The sequence below is a fragment of the Balaenoptera musculus genome, chromosome 11 (genome assembly GCF_009873245.2).
Source record: "Balaenoptera musculus isolate JJ_BM4_2016_0621 chromosome 11, mBalMus1.pri.v3, whole genome shotgun sequence".
Lineage (NCBI taxonomy): Eukaryota > Metazoa > Chordata > Mammalia > Artiodactyla > Balaenopteridae > Balaenoptera > Balaenoptera musculus.
In genome coordinates this window covers 47,220,625-47,238,725 of record NC_045795.1, presented here as the reverse complement: position 1 = coordinate 47,238,725, position 18,101 = coordinate 47,220,625, and the positions used below count along the sequence as shown (strand labels likewise).

Genomic DNA, 18,101 nt, shown 5'->3' with positions numbered 1-18,101 from the left:
TTTTCCCTTTCCTATAGATTCTTGTTCCTTTTCCTTTAGAGAAGACCCTTCAACATTTCTTTTTTTAAAAAACATTTATTTATTTATTTATTTATTTTGGCTGAGCTGGGTCTTAGTTGTGGCACATAGGATCTTCCTTGAAGCATGTGGGATCTTTAGTTGCAGCATGTGGGATCTTTTAGTTGTGGAATGCGGACTCTTAGTTGCAGCGTGCGGACTTCTTAGTTGAGGCATGCAGACTTCTTAGTTGCAGCGTGCAGACTCTTAGTTGTGGCAGGCATGCAGGATCTAGTTTTCTGACCAGAGATCAAACCTGGGCCCCCTGCATTGGGAGCGTGGAGTCTTACCTACTGGACCACCAGGGAAGTCCCCAACCTTTCTTTTAGGATAGGTTTACTATTGCTGTTCTTTTAGGTTTTGCTTGTCTAAGAAGTTCTTTATTTCTTCTTCTATTTTAAATGATAATCTTACTGGATAGAGTATTCTAGGTTACAGGTTTTTCCCTTTCAGCACTTTTAATATGTCATGCCACGCTATTCTGGCCTGGAAATTTTCTGCAGAGAATCAGCTGATAGCCTTAGGGGATTCTCTTGTATATGACTATTGTTCTCTTGCTGCCTTTAGAATACTCTTTATCTTTAACTTTTGCCAGTTTATTACATGTCTTGGTGTGGGTCTGTTTGGGTTCATCTTGTTTGGGACCCTCTGTGCTTCCTGTACCTAAATATATGTTTCCTTCTTCAGGTTTAGGAAGTTTTCAGCCATAATTTCTCAAATACCTTTTGGCTCCTCTTCTCTCTCTGTTCTCCTATAATGTGAATGTTGGAATGCTTAATGTTATACCAGAGATCTCTTAAATTGCATTCATTTTTAAAATGAATTTATTTATTTTATTTATATTTATTTTTGGCTGTGTTGGGTCTTTGTTGCTGCGCACAGGCTTTCTCTAGTTGTGGCGAGCAGGGGCTACTCTTCGTTGTGGTGCACAGGCTTCTCATTGTGGTGGCTTCTCCGGTTGAGGCACATGGGATCTAAATGCACAGGCTTCAGTAGTTGTGGCTCGTGGGCTGTAAAGCGCAGGCTCAGTAGTTGTGGCGTACAGGCTTAGTTGCTCCATGGCATGTGAGATCTTCCAGGACCAGGGCTCGAACCCATGTCCCCTGCATTGGCAGGCAGATTCTTGACCACTGTGCCACCAGGGAAGCCCTGCATTCATTTTTTAAACTTGTTTTTCTTTCTACTGTCTGATTCAGTGATTTCCATTATTCTATCTTCCAGGTCATATGTGCATTCTCTGTATCACCTAGTCTGCTATTCGTTTCTTCTAGTGTGTTTTTTTATTTCAGCTATTGAGTTATTTATTTCGGATTGGGTCTTTTTTATATTTTAAAATGTTCAGTGTTGAGATCAGTTCTTTTCCTTTATTCAGTTAATTTTTTATTTACTGTGTTTTAAATTCTTTTCTGGTAAATTGTTTATTTCTCTTTCATTATTTTTTCAGGGGTTTTCTTTTGCTTTTCCAATTGAGAGTAGTTCCTCTTTTTATTTAGCTTAACTTTTCTCTGCCTCTATGTATTTAGGTGAAACAGTTATCCGTTGCAGTCTTTAAATGGCTGTTTTTATGTGGGAGCATCCCTTTGCAGAGTGTGTGTGCCTGCCTTTGATGGGAGAGCTGGATTTGATGTGGATGTGCTGGTAGCTATCACCTTGGTAGGGGGTGGTGCTGGAGATGGAGGGGCTAGAACTGGCACCAGATCTGAGGCAGGACTTCCTCTCTGCTCAGTGGCCATTACTGCCCTGTCAGGGGTGTGGTCTGCTTTCAAATTGCCAGAGCAGAAGCCCTTACAGTCGAGCTCAAGCTGGCTCTATTCCCTTTAAGTGTGCTTTTTTCCCTCTTTTCTGCACCAGGACCTTTGCCCCAGTGAAGTGGGGTGCTGAAACAAGTGTGGTCTCTACATTGACAGAGGTCTAATTCACTGATTGTATAGCATCTGCAGCTACACTCAGATGCAGACTCAGGTGCAAGCCCCCTTTGTCTCTCATGACCAATCACTTCCCCCTGCCTCTGCCACCACCCATCCCCCGGCATTTGTGGAGCCACTCCACTGGGCTAGCAGAGATTTATGTGGACTCTTGGTGTGTGTCAGAGGTTAGCTGTGGTAGAGCAGCCCCCATCAGAATCTGGGAAACTTCTGGGATGCTGCTTGAGTAAGTGCCAACAATGGCCACTGCTGCCACTCCTGTGCTCCACCCTGGGACCAGGTTGCCTATGTGTCTCAAGGTCAAGTCTTTTCCCTGGTCCTGGCCACCCTAGATCCAGTGCCATGCTGTTTTGTGGAGTAAGCGAGGCCAGAGCATGCGCTCCTCAGGAGCTTACCAGCACCTGCTTCTCCCAGCTCTTCTAATTTTTGCACTGGACCTCCACCAGCAAACAAGACTTGTTTCCTCTGTGTAGAAATCCCAGGGCTGACACACCCAGTGTGTGGCTAAACCCACTCACTCCACAGGGTGGTTGTCCAACTGTGCAATCTCCCTTTTCCTCTGAGTACCCTCCCAGGGGCACAAGTCCTGGCTCAATCATTTCTCCTACCTTCCTATGTGATTTGTGTGTAGCTTTGGTTGTAGCAGAGTCCTTCTGCCAGTTTCTATTTAGTTTTCAGTGAGAATTGTTCCACATGTATTTTTGAGTGTTCATGGGGGGAGGTGAGCTCTGTCATCTTGATCACACATTTTTTAATATGTAAAAATGTTTGAAATTTTGGATTTTCAGGACCACTGGAATGTCATCTAGTTAACTCAGCATGTTCATGGTCACCAGCTGTCAAGATCACCCAAAAACTTATGAATAAAGGATTTCCACAAGCTACATTTTTATTCGTTTTTCTTTTTTTCTGGAAGAAGAAGGATTTATTACTTGCAGCAAGTAAGGAGAACACTGGGGATCTTTCCCAAAGCAGTGTCTCACCGAACAGCAAAATTGGGGAAGTTTCATGAAGGGGCTTGGGTGTGACAGAGTCCAGGCTTTAGTTGATAGAAGTTATGAGGGTCAGAAAAAGTCAACATCATCATTCCTTAGGTTCCAGTTGATCTACTGGTTGAACACTTCAGGCCAGTCTTTACCGTTGAAACAAAACTGGAAGTCTTTCCAACTGATATATTCTCTTTGCTATTGTTACTTGCCTGATAACAATGATGTGTCCCTGCATTCTTTTGTTCCCTTAAGATCATTAATTACTGAGGCCTGTTCAAGGACAAGCATTGTGGCCAGGCTTAGATCACAAAATGGCTTAGGCCAAAAATGGATTCTTTTCTGTTAAGAAAGCCATGCCTAGTTCTCTTTCTCTGAGAAGCCCCTACCCTATCTGCTTATAAAATCCCCCTTTGAGATATTTCACTACTCAATCTTGAGGGTTACAGGGCTGAAGGCACGTCTTCTGAAATTGCTTCCTGTGGAGAATGTGCATTGTAGTCTCCCTATTTAGAGGAGTGAAACTCTCTCTTGCTTCTAGAGCTAAATAAATTTGGGGATCCATCGAAGTAGTGCCTGAACCTCACTTGGATAGCATTATTCTAACAGGTGTAGGAGAGGCACAGCAGGAGAGACAATTAACAATGACCTTGCAATATCATTAGCAGAGACTTGAGCCAAGAGCCCCCCAAACCAAACTATTTTTCTAGTATTTTCCCTAATCTGGGAAGGGGATTATTCAGAGAGGTTTGATTTTTCATATATGTATAGGGTGAGTCATATTAGAAGACTCTTCAGGTATAAAAAAACAGCATTTAATATATATTATAGCATAAGCGCCTCCTTGCTAGGCTGTTAAAATATCAAGAACCACTTTATAGGGCCACTTTTTTCATCATAGAAACTTCTGAGTTCAACAGATTGACAGCCTGATTACTATCGTTTTAAGGCTTGCTGGGTAAATTTCATTAAGGCCTCCTGTGAGTGGTGAGGTCCTCTATTTTTGAGTTCTAAATGCATTCCCCTCCTTAATGGCCAAAGCAAATGTATGATGCATGTTTGATAGGCCACAAAACAGGCCGCTGTAGTCAATAAAGTTTAAGTTAAACCATGTATAAGCCAGAATGACTTCCCCGTACCTCAAAATGAAGATTTTTCCATCACTTCCCCTTTTGATTACAAATCTTTCAATAAACCAAAATATTTGTCCTTTGGTGCCAGGGTGGTTTCTGCCAACCTTGGGTCCATCATGTCCCTTGGTGCTGGGCCTCCTTTTTGTTAATACATAGATATTTGCCTAGTTATCCACATTGGGGGGAAACTAATCAGATATCGTAAACAAGCTCAGAGGTATACTAATGGAGAAACATAGGGCCTCGTCCCAAGTCGTGGGGCATCTGATCTTCCTCTAAAAATAGATTGCTGTGGTAAGCTTCAGAAACAAACTTAGGGGACTTCCCTGTGGTCTAGTGGTAAAGAATCCTGCTTCCAATGCAGGGGACTTGGGTTCGATCCCTGGTTGGGGAACTAAGATCCCACATGCCATGGGACAACTAAGTCCACATGCCACAACTACTGAGCCCACACACCACAACTAGAGAGTGAAAACCTGCACACCACAACTAGAGAGAAGCCCGTGCACCACAATGAAGAGCCCACGCACTGCAACAAAAGATGCCGTATGCCACAACAAAGATCCCGCATGCCACAACTAAGACCCGAAGCAGCCAAAAATAATAAATAAATAAATAAATAACTTGATTAATTAATTAATTAAAAAAATAATATAAAAAAGAAACAAACTTAGAATATATTTTTAATAATTCAGTTAAACTTTACAATTATGTAGCATAATGACAAGAAGCTATCTGGGAGGTGAGTCTTAGACTGTATATACAAACCTCAGTTAACAAAACTAGAATTTAATATCCACTGAGACATCATCTTTTTCTCTCTAAAATTACCCTCATTTTTACCAAATATAGCCAAATTAAGATTAAGTTGTTTGCAAATTAAGTCTGATTTCAGTAAACTTTGCCTGATTACTTACGTAAGGAGTCTCAGACTGAACTTTAAAAATAAAAAATCTTCTCAGGGCCAGGAAAGCCATGCCAAGGACTTACCACAGACTTTGCCTTGCAGATTTGGGTGAATTCTCCCCTTTTTGAGGTTCCCAAAATATCACCAGTCAGTAGGTGACCTTCCTTGTTTACTGGATAAAGCTACTGGGAACCTATAAGTTTCCAATTTCTGGAGGAATCAGGTAGAAAGAGAAGATAAATGTTTCAATTCCACTTACAGAAGTGTAATTTACCAAATTGCTGTAAGTCATAATTAGCTTGAGAGGAAGGGTTTCCTTATACCTGGAAAACACAGATTAAAACCAGTAATAATTCTGACAAAAACCGAAAAAATTAGAACCATATTTACCAGTTCACTCAGTCATATGTAACTAATCCCTTTTGTTAACAGTTTTATGATGCTATCAGGGTTTCCATTAGGATTCTTTAATTTATTTACCCATTTCAGCAGTAGGATCTGAAAGTTATCAGAAACCTGTACTTGTCAAAAATGTATTTTCTATGAATCATCTTGAAATGAAGTATTTTTGTAAAAACATCAGAATAAAATAAGTGTCTATGAATGACAAAAGACTTAAAAGGCATGGTTAAACACCTGACCACAATGCAACTGACAAAGGAACTTGGTTCTAACTATAATTATGACTGATAACATTACACCAGGACATATTCACATTTTAGGAACTTTATATAATTTCTAAGATATTTATATTAATGACATTTACCCATAGGGTATAACTTTGGAAAGCTTATCACTCATGTGATAATTACTTTCCTTGTAATTTGACATATACCAAATAATCCTAATTAGTTTAATATTTTTCTCTGAGATGCCTTAGGGGCCCTCTGAAGAATCTTAAAGTTAGCTGGAGGTCAAAAGAACTTTAATTAGAATTTGACACTGGGAAGTTTGTCAAAAATATCAAAAAGTTTCAAAAGACTTGGTCAAATAGAATCGTTGGTCACTGTGAAACAAAACTTATTCATTTAACCAAAGTGACAAAAGATTTCAAAAGCAAACGCAGATCACTTAAAGGCAAAGAAACTTACACAATCTGTTATCAAATGTAGCATTCCAAGAAAACTTATTTCTCTTTACACAGAGAGATACAAAATCCAGTCCTGCACCAGCCTACTCTTAATAACAAAATTCATTTACCTAAGTAAATTTAATCCAGTCTTGGAAAATCCTGACCATGTACGAAACTCTTTTCCCAGTGTTCCTTTTCAAGTAAACCTTCTACAGCTTTCTGTATCTATATTATTTTGTCCCTTACTTTCTTTTCTATTCAGAAATAACGAGCTATAGAATAAAACTACCCTTTTACTTTCCTAACAAAATGCAGTTCCATTCTTCGTACCTTCCTTTACTAAAACACATGTCTATTTAACTGGCATACTGAAATGTTTCCCTTATTATTTTAATAGCTTTAATTACATATATTATAATTTTAACCCTTAAAAACCTTAATCTCTAGCAAAAGCCAAGAAGCAAGTAATTGTGAACTGTTTGTCAAACAGCATTTCCTAATTGGAAATTTTATGAATATATTCTATAACCTCTAGAATCATACATTTTCTCATAGCAGAATTTCTTTTTATTTAAACATCTTTATTGGAGTATAATTGCTTTACAATGTTGTATTAGTTTCTGCTGTATAACAAACTGAATCAGTTATATGTATATGTATATCCCCATATCCCCTCCCTCTTGCGCCTCCTTCCCACCCTCCCTATCCAACCACTCTAGGTGGTCCCAAAGCACCGAGATGATCTCCCTGTGCTATGCAGCTGCTTCCCACTAGCTCTCTATTTTACATTTGGTAGTGTATATATGTCAATGCTACTCTATCACTTCATCCCAGTTTACCTTTCCCCCCAACCCCGTGTCCTCAAGTCCATTCTCTACGTCTGTGTCATTATTCATGTGCTGCCCCTAGGTTCATCAGACCCATTTTTTAAAAATTCCATATATATGTGTGTTAGCATATGGTATTTGTTTTTCCCTTTCTGACTTACTTCACTCTGTATGACAAACTCTACACCCATCCACCTGACTATAAATAACTCAATTTTGTTTCTTTTTATGGCTGAGTTATATTCCATTGTATATATGTGCCACATCTTCTTTATCCATTCATCTGTCAGTGGACTCTTAGGTTGCTTCCATGTCCTGGCTACTGTAAATAGAGCTGCAGTGAACATTGTGGTACATGACTCTTTTTGAATTATGGTTTTCTCAGGGAATATGCCCAGTAGTGGGGTTGCTGGGGGTCGTATGGTAGTTCTATTTTTAGTTTTTTAAGGAACCTCCATACTGTTCTCCATAGTGGCTATATCAATTTACATGCCCACCAACAATGCAAGAGGGTTCCCTTTTCTCCACACCCTATACAGCATTTACTGTTTGTAGGTTTTTTTGATGATGGCCATTCTGACTGGTGTGGGGTGATACCTCATTGGGGTTTTTATTTGCATTTCTCTAATGATTAGTGACGTTGAGCATCCTTTCATGTGTTTGTTGGCAATCTGTATATCTTCTTCGGAGAAATGTCTATTTAGGTCTTCTGACCATTTTTTGGTTGGGTTCTTTGTTTTTTTTTATATTGACCTGCATTAGCTGCTTGTATATTTTGGAGATTATTCCTTTGTCAGTTGCTTTATTGGAAATATTTTCTCCCATTCTGAGTGTTGTCTTTTAGTCTTGTTTATGGTTTCCTTTACTGTGCAAAACTTTTACATTTCATTAAGTCCCATTTGCTTATTTTTATTTCCATTTCTCTAGGAGGTGGGTCAGAAAGGATCTTGCTGTGATTTATGTCATAGAGTGTTCTGCCTATGTTTTCCTCTTAAGAGTTTTATTGTGTCTCTCCTTACCTTTAGATCTTTAATCCATTTTGAGTTTATTTTTGTGTATGGTGTTAGGGAGTGTTCTAATTTCATTCTTTAACATGTAGCTGCCCAGTTTTCCCAGCACCACTTATTGAAGAGGCTGTCTTTTCTCCATTGTATATTCTTGCCACCTTTATCAAAGATAACGTGACCATAGGTGCGAGGGTTTATCTCTGGGCTGTCTATCCTGTTCCATTGATCTATATTTCTGTTTTTGTGCCAATACCATACTGTCTTGATTACTGTAGCTTTGTAGTATAGTCTGAAGTCAGGGAGCCTGATTCTTCCAGCTCCGGTTTTCTTTCTGAACGTTGTTTTTTCTATTCGAGGTCTTTTGTGTTTCCATACAAATTGTGAAATTTTTTGTTCTAGTTTTGTGAAAAATGCCATTGGTAGTTTGATAGGGATTGCATTGAATCTGTAGATTGTTTGGGTAGTATAGTCATTTTCGCAATGTTGATTCTTCCAGTCCAAGAACAAGGTGTATCTCTCCATCTGTTTGTATCATCTTTAATTTCTTCCATCAGTGTCTTATAGTTTTCTGCATACAAGTCTTTTGTTTCCTTAGGTAAGTTTATTCCTAGGTATTTTATTCTTTTTGTTGCAATGGTAAATGGGAGTGTTTCCTTAATTTCTCTTTCATATTTTTCATCATTAGTGTATAAGAATGCAAGAGATTTCTGTGCATTAATTTTCTTTCCTGCTACTTTACCAAATTCATTGATGAGCTCTAGTAGTTTTCTGGTAACATCTTTAGGATTCTCTATGTATTGTATCATGTCATCTGCAAACAGTGACAGCTTTACTTCTTTTTGATTTGGATTCCTTTTATTTCTTTTTCTTCTCTGATTGCTGTGGCTAAAACTTCCAAAACTATGTTAAGTAATAATGGTGAGAGTGGGCAACCTTGTCCTGTTCCTGATCTTAGAGGAAATGGTTTCAGTTTTTCACCATTGAGGATGTCATTTATGGCCTTTATTATGTTGAGGTAGGTTCCCTCTATGCCCACTTTCTGGATAATTTTTATCATAAATAGGTGTTGAATTTTGTCAAAAGCTTTTTCTGCATCTATTGAGATTATCATATGGTTTTTATCCTTCAATTTGATAATATAGTGTATCACATTGTTTGATTTGCATATATTGAAGAATCCTTGCATTCCTGGGATAAACCCCACTTGATCATGGTGTATGATCCTTTTAATGTGCTGCTGGATTCTGCTTGCTAGTATTTTGTTGAGAATTTTTGCATCTATATTCATCAGTGATATTGGCCTGTAGTTTTCTTTCTTTGTGACATCTTTGTCTGGTTTAGGTATCAGGGTGATGGTGGCCTCATAGAAGGAGTTTGGGAGTATTCCTCCCTCTGCTATATTTTGGAAGAGTTTGAGAAGGATAGGTGTTAGCTCTTCTCTAAATGTTTGATAGAATTCGCCTGTGAAGCCATCTGGTCCTGGGCTTTTGTTTGTTGGAAGATTTTTAATCACAGTTGCAATTTCAGTGCTTGTGATTGGTCTGTTCATATTTTCTATTTCTTCCTGGTTCAGTCTTGGAAGATTGTACTTTTCTAAGAATTTGTCCATTTCTTCCAGGTTGTCCATTTTATTGGCATATAGTTGCTTGTAGTAATCTCTCATGATCCTTTGTATTTCTGCAGTGTCAGTTGCTACTTCTCCTTTTTCATTTCTAATTCTGTTGATTTGAGTCTTCTCCCCCTTTTTTTTGATGAGTCTCGCTAAAGGTTTATCAATTTTGTTTATCTTCTCAAAGAACCAGCTTTATTGATCTTTGCTATTGTTTTCTTCATTTCTTTTTCATTTATTTCTGATCTAATCTTTATGATTTCTTTCCTTCTGCTCACCCTGGGTTTTTTTTTTTCTTCTTTCTCTGATTGCTGTAGGTGTAAGTTTAGGTTGTTTGAGATGTTTCTCGTTTCTTGAGGTAGGATCGTATTGCTATAAACTTCTCTCTTATAACTGCTTTTGCTGCATCCTATAGGTTTTGGGTTGTCGTATTTTCATTGCCATTTGTTTCCAGGTATTTTTGATTTCCTCTTTGATTTCTTCAGCTATCTCTTGGTTACTTAGTAGTGTATTGTTTAGCCTCCATGTGTTTGTATTTTTTACAGTTTTTTTTCCTGTAATTGATATCTAGTCTCATTGCATTGTGGTCAGAAAACATGCTTGGTATGATTTCAATTTTATTAAATTTATCGAGGCTTGATTTGTGACCCAAGATATGATCTATCCTGCAGAGTGTTCCATGTGCACTTGAGAAGAAAGTGTATTCTGTTGTTTTTGGATGGAGTGTCCTATAAATATCAATTAAGTCCATCTGGTCTAATGTGTCATTTAAAGCTTGTGTTTCCTTATTTATTTTCATTTTGGATGATTTGTCCATTGGTGAAAGTGGGGTGTTAAATTCCCCTACTATGATTGTGTTACTGTCAATTTCCCCTCTTATGGCTGTTAGCATTTTTCTTATGTATTGAGGTGTTCTTATGTTAGGTGCATAAATATTTTCAATTGTGATATCTTCTTCTTGGATCAATCCCTTGATCATTATGTACTGTCCTTCTTTGTCTCTTGTAATAGTCTTTATTTTAAAGTCTATTTTGTCTGATATGAGTATTGCTACTTCCCCTTTCTTTTGATTTCCATTTGCATGGAATATCTTTTTCCATCCCTTCACTTTCAGTCTGTATGTGTCCCTAGGTCTGAAGTGGGTCTCTTGTAGACAGCATATATATGGGTCTGATTTCTATACCCATTCAGCCAGTCTGTATCTTTTGGGCAGAACATTAAATCCATTTACATTTAAGGTAATTTTCGATATGTATGTTCCTATTACCATTTTCTTAGCTGTGTTCAGTTTTTTTTGTAGGTCTTTTCCCTCCCTTGTGTTTTCTGCCTAGAGAAGTTTCTTTAGCATTTGTTGTTACGCTGCTTTGGTGGTGCTGAATTCTCTCAATCTTTGCTTGTTTGTAAAGGTTTTAATTTCTCCATCGAATCTGAATGAGATCCTTGCTGGATAAAATAATCTTGGTTGTAAGTTTTTCCCTTTAATCACTTTAAATATGTCCTGCCAGTCCCTTCTGGCTTGCAGAGTTTTTGCAAAGATCAGCTTTGATCTTTCTGCAAAGATCCTTCAGAGTTTTTGAAATATCAACTGTTAACCTTATGGGGATTCCCTTGTATGTTATTTGTTGCTTTTCCCTTGCCCTTTTAATATTTTTCTCTTTGCATTTAATTGTTGATTGTTTGATTAATATGTGTCTTGGAATGTTTCTCCTTGGATTTATCTGTGCTTCCTGGACTTGATTGACTTCCTGGACTCTAATCTCTTCAAATATTTTCTCAGACCCTTTCTTTTTCTCTTCTTCCTCTGGGACCCCTATAATCTGAATATTGGTGCATTTAATGTTGTCTCAGAGGTCTCTGAGACTGTCCTCAATTCTTTTCATTCTTTTTTCTTTATTCTGCTCTGCAGCAGTTATTTCCACTATTCTATCTTCCAGGTCACTTATCTGTTTTTCTGCCTCAGTTATTCTGCTATTGATTCCTTCTAGAGTGTTTTAATTTCATTTATTGTGCTGTTCCTCATTGTTTGTTTGCTCTTTAGTTCTTCTAGGTCATTGTTAAATGTTTCTTGTATTTTCTCCATTCTATTTCCAAGATTTTGGATCATCTTTACTATCATTACTCTGTATTCTTTTTCAGGTAGACTGCCTATTCCTTCTTCATTTTTTTGGTTTGGTGGGTTTTTACCTTGCTCCTTATCTGCTGCATATTTCTCTGTCTTCTCATTTTGTTTAACTTACTGTGTTTGGGGTTTCCTTTTCACAGGCTTCAGTTCATAGTTCCCGTTATTTTTGGTGTCTGCCCACAGTGGGTGAGGTTGGTTCAGTGTCTTGTGTAGGCTTCCTGGTGGAGGGGACTGGTGCCTGTGTGTGAGGCTGGATCTTGTCCTTCTGGTAGGAAGGGCCACGTCTGGTAGTGTGTTTTGGGGTCTCTGTGAACTTAATATGACTTTAGGCTGCCTCTCTGCTGATGGGTGTGATTGTATTCCTGTCTTGCTCGTTGTTTGGCATGGGGCATCCAGCACTGGAGATTGCTGGCCGTTGGGTGGAGCTGGGTCTTTGTGTTGAGATGGAGATCTCTGGTAGAGCTCTTGCCAATTGATATTACATAGGGCCGAGAGGTCTCTGGTGGTCCAATGTCCTGGACTTGGCTCTCTCACCTTGGAGGCTTGGGCCCAACACCCGGCCAGAGCACCGAGACCCTGCCAGCCACATGGCTCAGAAGAAAAGGAAGAAAAAAAAACCGAACAGATAGAACCCCAAGCCAAATGGTAAAAGCAAAACTAACAGACAAAATCACTCAAAGAAACATACACAAACACACACACACTCATAAAAAGAAAACAAACAAACAACATCAAAAAACAAACAGACAGAACCCTAGGACAAATGGTAAAAGCAAACCGAAACAGACAACATCACACAAAGAAACATACACACACACACTCAGAAGAAGAGAAAAAAGGAAAAAAAAATAAAAAAATAAAAAATTTTTTTTAAAAAAGGAAGAGAGCAACCAAACCAATAAACAAATCCACCAATGATAACAAGCACTAAAAACTAAACTAAGATAAAAAATCAGATGCATAATGCAAACCCCAAGTCTACAGTTGCTCCCAAAGTCCACCACCTCAATTTTGGAAACATTCATTGTCTATTCCATTATTCCACAGATGCAGCATTTATCAAGTTGATTGTGGGGATTTAATCCACTGCTCCCGAGGCTGCATGGAAAAATTTCCCTTTCTCTTCTTTGTCCACACAGCTCCTGGGGTTCAGCTTTAGTTTTGACCCCACCTCTGAATGTAGGCCACCCTCAGGCATCTGTTCCAGACAGGAGGGTGTTAAAGCAGTGGCTGATTAGGGCTCTCTTGCTCATTCAGGCCAGGGAGAGGGAGGGGTACTGTAGCCATAATTGAAATGCAGGGCAAGCCTTCGGCGGCAGAGGCCAGCGTGACATTGCAACAGCCTGAGGCACACCGTGTGTTCTCTTGGGGAAATTGTCCCTGGATCACGGGACCCTGGCAGTGACATGCTGCACAGACTCTGGGGGTGTTGGGGGTGTGTGGTGACCTGCACTTGCACACAGGATTCTTGGTGGCAGCAATGACAGCATTAGCGGACAATACCTGTCTCTGGGGTCTGAGCTGATAGCCACGGCTCATGCCCATCTCTGGAGCTCACTTAGGCAGTGGGCACAAGGAGTAGGAATCCCCTCACCTTGCGCACCCCAAAACAATGGTCTCTTGCCTCTCTGGCAGGTCCAGACATTTTCCCGGACTCCCTCCTGGCTAGCTGTGGTGCACTAGCCCCCTTCACTCTGTCTTCACGCAGCCTACCCCAGTCCTCTCCTTGAGGTCTGACTGCCAAAGCCCGAGCCTCAGCTCCCAGGCCCCACCCACCCCGGTGGGTGAGCAGACAAACATCTCAGGCTAATGAGTGCTGGTCGGCAGTGATCTTCTGTGTGGGAATCTCTCCGCTTTGCTGTCTGCACCCCTGTTGCTGCACTCTCCTCTGTGGCTCCAAATCTTCCCCACTGTCCACCCCTCGTCCCCACCAGTGAAGGGGCTTCCTAGTGTGTGGGAACTTTTTTCTTTCACAGCTCCCTCTCAGAGGCGCAGGTCCCATCCCTATTCTTTTGTCTCTGTTTTTTCTTTTTTCTTTTGCCCTACCCAGGTATGTGGGGATTTTCTTGCCTTTGGGGAAGTCTGAGGTCTTCTGCCAGCATTCAGTAGGTGTTCTGTAGGAGCTGTTCCACATGTAGATGTATTTTTGATGTATTTGTTGGGAGGAAGGTGATCTCCACGTCTTATTCTTCTGCCATCTTGAAGGTCTTCTCATAGCAGAATTTCTTGCCTCAATGTGCTACATGTCTTTAAGAAACCCAAACGTCTTTAGTTTCCCCTCATAAGAAGACAAAAGTCGATAAACTTAGACCTGTTTAGCAAGTAGTGTTCCAGTGTTTTATTTTATTTGAAATAACCTGGATGGTCAATAATTCCTATCATTTAATTTAATATAGCAAAACTAAAGTTTCAAGTTGCCAAAATCAGGAGAGACTATTTTAGATAAACATTCCCAAAACGCAATTTTTTTTTAAGTTCAACTAAAGAAACCTCTTATCTCATGTACATTTAATTTAATATTTCATTATACCACGTTCTTTTCCTTGCTGACAAATTTGACTCTCAGTATAATGAAAGTATTATTCTTAATCCTGATGACTCTAAAGACATGTCTATATTAATTAAACCAACAAACAAGCTTGTTTTTGCTCATTAAAGATTAGTCCTAGATCACATGACCTTGAAATTTATTCTGGCCAGTTTTCTTTATATTTAGAAATATTTAACTTGTAAGCACTTACTTTTCTTTAGGCCAATTAAATACAGCTCATCTACAAGTTACTTTTTATATAAAGACAGATGGAACCAGAGATCTCCTAGCCCCATTTTAAACTTAGTTATGAACCAGGTATTATAATATAAAACACATTGGTTTATAATGGTTGGAATAAGTTAAAATTTTTTAAAAAGTTCTCTTTCCCCTTCTCCCTCTCAGTCTCAGGAATTACAGGTGGTCTAGATAAGTGTTTCTGAGAGCCCTCATAGAACATTTACATCTCAAGGTGAGACTGATTTGGAGTCTCAAAGATCTATTTATCTGTCCCCAGGTGACTCAGATTGAGTCTCAGATGACCCAGTTTGAGTTCTGGACAACTCAATGACAAGGACCCAAAGGTTCTGAGCTACTTGTGGGTCCTCAGATCTCCTGGGGAACCAAAACTGAATTTCCTGAGCTTAGCCTAGAACCATATTCCTTAGGGGTTCTTGTCTCTGAGAGAGGCTCCCGGAGACCAATGGTGAGGAATGACAGGGAGGGGTGGACCCGAAAAAGACATATACACAGATCCAAGCTCACTGATCAAGACGAAAGACAGATTAACACTAAAGATATGCTCTTGGACTCCTGATTATATCCTGAAGGTGGGAGTGCTGCAGGGATTGTGGCTATGGATGATTTACATGTTCCTGGTTGCACGGACGCATGCTTCAGGTCGGCAGGGAAACTAGAGCCAGTCTGTCCTGATCCATGACCAACTTATACTTTCATGGGACTCTTCAAGTGGTGAGCACCCTGACGGGTCTTCAGTGCTTGACCTGTGCCCACAATTGTGGCAGAGACTCACAAGAGCAGTTGGACAAACAAAACCACATAAAACCAAGATCCTTCCAAATTCACTGATGAAGACTTGACACAAACCAATGACAGAAATTTAAACTAAAGACACAAGAAACCAGGGAGATCAGCTCTGTGCTTTGTGAACACCTAGAGGGGTGGGATAGGGAGGGTGGGAGAGAGGGAGATGCAAGAATGAAGAGATATGGGAACATATGTATATGTATAACTGATTTACTTTGTTATAAAGCAGAAACTAACACACCATTGTAAAGCAATTATACTCCAATAAAGATGTTTAAAAAAAAAAGACACAAGAAACAAAGAGGTGATCTTACTGTGCAGTGGCCTTCAGAGGACTTTGTCCAGCCCAACTCCTCACTCACTTAGCCCTCTGCTAGAACAAAGTTGGTCCAGCTCCTCACTCACCTGGCATTTCTGGCCAGGTAAAGCCAGTGACCCTGTGTTGGGCATCCCCAGGACACTACCCTGATCCATGACAGGCATCCCAATCAAGGATATTTGGGAGGGTTCGTCTTTCCAGATGAGTGCTCCCAGATCAGATGCTTGGCTGTTTTCGGATCTCAGACTTATTCCAGTAGGGCTCGTTGACTCAGAGGTCAAGGGCAAGGGCTAAATCACCCTGTTCTTTTGGCTGGCCACCTGTTGGCCTTGAGTCAGAGAGCCCTCTGGCTGGATTTGTTACCAAATTGGTCACCTGGAGCCACACCAGGGTCCTAGCTCAGGCCGAGGCCCCTAGCCCCCCAAGACCCCAGGGAGGTTCTTTTCGGCTCGGATTCGCACAGCCAATAACAAAACCAGTGCTGAGACTGGAACAGCACAAGCTTTATTCAATGGCCAAAGAATGGCACATCAACTTCTTTGTCTCACAATCCCTCAGACTCTTCGAGCAACACGGGGGTGTCTCACAGTCCCTCAGACTCTGACCTGACCTCTAAGACTGGAGAAGAGAGGAATGTCTTGCAATCCCTCAGACTCTCAGAGCCAACCTCACCAGACCAGATTAACTGGGCAGTTCTTGAGTCATTTCTTCTCCCCCCTTGAGATGGGGACAGAGCCCTGAAGCTGATTTGTGGGATAAACACCTCTCACCTCTCCAAAGGGACTCTCCAGATCAAGAAGTCCAGAGCAGCCACTGAGCCCATTCAGCAAGTTGAGGTGCATGGACCTGAAAAATCAGGCGACAAGAGGGATTCTCCTATGCCCTTCCCCTTAGATCCCCCAGCAACATAGACAAATTCGCCTGGGTGAACTGCTGCAGCCCACTGCATTGCCTCTTGGGAGCTGGAGGAACCCAAAGGGGTTAAGTGAGAGGACCCACCAGAGTCATCAAAATTTGTCACCTGCAAACTGTGTTCTCCTTTTAGTGGGTGTCAAGTCAAAAGACACAACTAAGACAAAGATCAGGAGAAGGAAGCATTTATTACTTGCAACAAGTAAGGGGAACACTGGGGATCTTTCCCAAAGCCGTGTCTCCTCAACGTTTAAGATAGTGGGGTCCATGAAGTATTGTGCAGCTGTGTGGCATGCCTGTAAGCCTCAGTCATAATGTTTATGAAGACAATGACTAACATCTTCTACAGAAGCGTCTGGAATGCAATGTCACGTATGGGGGCCACTGGCAACATGTGACTCGAGCAATTGAAGTGTAGCTAGTTTGACTGAGGAACTGAATTTTAAATTTCATTTAAATATTAATTTGTAGTTTGCATTATATTTCTGTTGGACAGTGCTGGACTTGTCTAGAAGGCTAAGGGGCAGGGCTATGCATTTGCCCTTCCTGATGTATAGCCTGCATGCAAGGATATGAGTTGCTCCTCAGCCCAGTGCTGAGGTTTCTGCCACACGCATATGGGCACTGCTGAGATTATGTCCCTCTTTGAAAATTTGTGGGAAGAGGGCATCCCTTTTCTTTATTTAAACATGCCACCTTATTCCAAGGGTTGGGAGAATGTATTACCTATGCAAAGCTGGCGAGTTTCATTTAATTTTCAAGGCTCTGGAAATATGGGCTGGGAATGAGACACAAAAAGTAAATAGGATCAAGAGAGGGCTGGTTTGGTAGGGAATCAGAAGGATGGGAAAGGATAGGGAAGGAACTCACAGTTGAGTGTACAGATTTTGGTATTATTCTAGTAATTGAGTGGTGGGTAGATGAGTGCCAAATTTGTTATGCTTCATAACTTAGGTATGTGTTGCATGTATGTATCAAAACTTCTGTGATTAAAATGAAAGGGTTGGGGTAAGAAAATTATCAATCACGTTTATTTGTGTTTGAATCCCTATGTTCATTCCAACTCAATATACACACATGTGCCATATACACAGAACATGTTTGATGTACTTTTGTTGCATTGCATTAAATTTAAGTATGGTTCTTATCATTTGTCAGGGCATAGATGTTTCTTATTTCATTTAAAAAACTATTAAGAAATTGACTTTAGATTACAGTAGAAAAAACAAGGTTGAAGGTTATTTATGGCTGTCCTTAGTAGGGTCTAATGACCCTTCCACTAGGTGGAAGCCACGAAGACCAACTTGCAAAATGTTCAGGAAATCCAGAATTTTAGGGTAGGGCAAACAAGTAATATTAATAACACTGAGAACTTAAGGAAAATTATAGTCCTCTTAAATGCAAAAATCATCTCATTTCATAGGAAGAGTTATAGTTTCTTCTTTAAGACAGCAGGAATAAAGCATGGAAAATACTACATATAAAATTTTAAATGTTTTTTCTTTTTAATACAAAATAAGTATTTTGATTTTAAAAGTAACAAAATCATTCAAGGTACTGTACTAAGATTTAGGCTCGTAATTATTCTTAGAGCTTATAAACAACTGTGATAGGACAAGGTTCTTCCATTGGTCATAGAATGTCAGTT

The 18,101-nt window shown here is 40.0% G+C and overlaps 1 protein-coding gene across 2 annotated transcripts in view; it reads left to right on the top strand.

Annotated features, from left to right (window-relative positions):
* The window catches only part of NEK10 (NIMA related kinase 10), a 306,143-nt gene that overhangs the window by 232,937 nt on the left and 55,105 nt on the right, over positions 1-18,101 (top strand). The window lies entirely within an intron of this gene.